Here is a 3,798-nt window from a genome sequence, read left to right as displayed (position 1 = left end):
TTCTCTGACCTCGCTCATTAATCGCCATTCCGCTCGATCTCTGGCGCTTGTCCCAGTCAAACCAGCTATTGCCCAAGGGCCACACAGCGGCTGGACCGTCAGGGCGGAGAGAAGCCTCAATTCTCCGGCATTACACCATCGAAGAGGCCACCCATCAAAAGCCCCCTGGCCTGTAGCCTATCGCAAAGGCTCCATGGGGGTGTCACTTGAGGTGGCACCCCTCCAGGCCACTGGTGTGCGGATCACTCTCCCACGGCTCGGGGAGAGCATCCACCATCGCTGCTTCATAAACCGGAAGTCGAGTGTCAGGTATTCCAATAACTCAGTAAAAACACACAGGACCTATGTAGGTTCAGTTTATTGATCAGAGTAGAGGACACTCCATGAACTTCTGTGTTAGGAATAACATAAGATAACATAAGCTAAGCAGTTATACCCCATTTGTATAAGATCCCCTGATGAGAAGAAGCCAATGAGCAAACACCTGCAAGAGCGGGGAAAAGCTAACGGACCCAGTGAGGGTGGGAGAATGGCAAAGGAGGCAGGACGGAGAATCCAGGTGCTCAAGGCCACGGAGAGATCACAAGGCAACAGGGAGAAGACAGATGCAGGGGAAAGCGGGGCGCAAGCGCACAGCCCACACATTCCAGCACAGTAGACATCCTATGGTGGTGTTAACCGACATCAAGCGTGTGAAGGATGCTGAGAGGACCCTCCTGAAATACCATAGTTTACCTGCACGCTTTGGGGCTGGGCATTTTTATCATCTGAATCACTGCCTTCCCCTGATATTTTTCAGTGTTCACTCCCAAAAGAGGAATCCACTTGCTAAATAGTAAGTCCCACTGGACATACTACTTTGTCCACACGAAAGATATTTAGGGATGGAATATTAGAAAGAATTTGTATAGTCTTAGCAGCAATGCTCCAATATTGGTCCTCACTGGAGGCCAGAAAACTAGTCTTTTTTCTTTTCTTTTCTTTTTTTTGGTGGCAGAAGTTTCATTTCATCACTGATGAAATGTGTTGAATAAAATGTATTGCTCCTAGTTCCTTAGCTAAAAACCTGGACTTTAAACAAATGGTACTTAACTCCTATTTCTATTTGAAAGAAATTGTAATCAAGTGTGGGAAGTCCTTATGAAAATATATTCTTGCCACCTTGAATGAATGAATGAATGAAGATGGATCAAGTAAAACAATTTATATTTTACATCTATTTAGTTAATAGTACTTTTAAAATTAGTAATCTAGGATAAACAAAAGTTACATGGTTTAATACAATCAAGTTAGTGTATTGTGGTTAATGAATCCTACTGAAAGTGATCCCATTCCAAGGATATTAAGCCTTTTTTCTTCTTTTTTTACAAAAATGAGAATTAATATATTTTTTCTTTCAAAATATCTGTGTACACAGGTTGCTTACTATTAAAGAACTAATTGTAGTGTAAATCAACCATAAGTCCACAGCCTATTAAGATATAGTTTATAGGATTTTTACCCTAAGGTAAGGACCTCTATTAAAATATACAAGAGTACACATAGCTAAATACCTTTTTTTACAGTGCTCTATACATAATGTGCCTTTTTTAATTTGCTTCATTAAATGTTTTTGTAATTAATGCATTTAATAGGAATGCTGTGGTAACAAATATAAAATTTATTACTTAAAAAAAAAAAAGAAACACACCACTTTGCTCACTAGACTTTCCATTAGCCAGCTGCGGCGTGTGAAACTCCTCGTAATATTTATGTACCCAGACCAGGAATCTACTACCCTAAACAGGTGATGTTTTCAATAGTGCAGGGAAATATCCCACATAAACAATCCTTACGAAGGAGTTAGTGGTGTGTATAGAACATGAGGCAACACCAAAGGGTATCTTTAAAGTAATCCAAGGAAAACGTTTCCCATGGTGATCACGGTATATGTATGTAGGCACCAGAGCTTGAAGGAGTGAGTTATGGAGTGCAGAAAGGCATAGCTCAGAAAAACCCAGTCTCTTTCTGAGTCTGAAAGTAAACACTATGCAGCTGCCAAAAATAGGATGCATGAAAAGTCCAGAGTCAATGCCTGAATTTATAGTTTATGTAGAATTTGAACTGCCCCCCCATCCCTTCATTGATGCCACTTCTATTCATATGAGGTACTATAGATTGGAGTTTTGGTAACCAAAAGAAGACATTGTGGAACTAAGCTCTGTAAGGGTACACTAGTGGTGTAAAGAGTGCATGCAGTCCAGTGGTCAGACTGCTGGACTAGGATATGGGAAATCTGGATCTGAATCCTCATTCTGCCATAAAGCTCATGTGGTGATCCTGGGCCAGCTGAGCCTCGCCTAGCTCACAGGATCGTTGTGAGAATGAAATGGGGAAGGTGAAGCCATGCGCAGTGGCCTCAGCCCCTTAGAGGAAGGGTGGGACAAAAGTAACCACTGAAGACTCAGAAGAAAGTTCTACCGAATTCAGTGGGACTTCTTCCCTGTCTAGGAGCCTTGGTAGATGATAAGTGACTTAAGAATGCTCTCTTAGCACCATGTGAGTGGGGGGTGCAAGGATTTCAGTCAGCTCATCATTCCTTTGTCTTTCAGACAAAGGCCTGTTTGCATATTAAGGGAGACCAATGTCATGTTTTCCCGTGCTTTGTCTTCACAGTCTTGATATGCTCAGCAATTCTACGTCAAGTCTCTTTTGGTCTCTGTTACTGATTACCACAGCGTGCAAAGTGCTGACTGATAGATTTTTCCTTTAGGGAATCCTCGCTTTCCAGGGGGATGTCAGTGAGAGAAATTCCATGCCTCCCCTACTTTCGAGCTCCTTTTGGACTGGGAGGCAACCTCTTTGTGTTTGCCTCAGTGTCGAGGGCCCATCTTGATTGTGCTCCAAGCAAATCCTTGGAGATTGGGCCGATCAGGTTCACTAATGGTCAGACTCCTCTCGGTATTTGCTTACATAACACTATCAGAACACATGTCTTAAATATTTTATCAGCTTTAAAGGGTCGTTTTCATAACAAGGCATTGTGTTGCACTGGAGAAGAGAGATTAGGTTGGAGGAAAGATGGTCTGTCATTTGCTGCAGGAAAAACAATAGCTTTGAGCACGTAACCTATGTGACTTGCTGCCTTTTCAGTCTATTAAAAGGCATATTTCTCCACTGGGAAAAAAAGCCTTTGCAGTGAGAGATTTTTACAGGAATAAATCAAGATGTTCTAGGGGATCTCAACAACTAACTGTTTACCTGTTGTGTTCTCCTTTGATACTCTGTTAATCTTTAAGAAAGTGTTTCTGCTGCTTTCCTCTGTGGTGTCCAAGACTCATACAGCTGTTGCAAATGGTCTTGGAGTTTAAAGAAACAGGTTCCATGGAAGTGATCTTATTCCATGACCCCTATCCAACTCGTTTCATAGAGTGGCCCAAAGGGTTGATGAAACGATGCTAAGTTTAAACTATATTAAAACTATGCTACTTCACTAGGGTTACGATGTTTTTTTTGTCCAGCAGGCTCCTGTGTCTTATACAGTTGTGGAAAATATGTAGAAATTCAGCCAGGACAGCCTTTTCTGATGTAAGGTGCAGAGACAGAAAGACGTATCATTCCTCTCCTGCAGCAGTTAAAACCTCAGTGGCATCCTATGTTGGCTGCTCCATCCCTATACTTCCACTAGTTCAGGACAATTTGTTTTCAATAGGCTCCACTGGAGGAAGCGAGTGTTGTGCTCAGGCTAGGTCAGCACAGAGTCACTGTACAGCCATAGCAGCACCTCGAAAGCAGGCCGCTTTGGTGTGGGACAGGCTT

The sequence above is a fragment of the Gekko japonicus genome, unplaced genomic scaffold (genome assembly GCF_001447785.1).
Source record: "Gekko japonicus isolate JY-2015 unplaced genomic scaffold, Gekko_japonicus_V1.1 scaffold126, whole genome shotgun sequence".
Taxonomy (NCBI): domain Eukaryota; kingdom Metazoa; phylum Chordata; class Lepidosauria; order Squamata; family Gekkonidae; genus Gekko; species Gekko japonicus.
The sequence above is the reverse complement of the archived record's forward strand: the minus strand, read 5'-3'. Positions refer to the sequence as shown.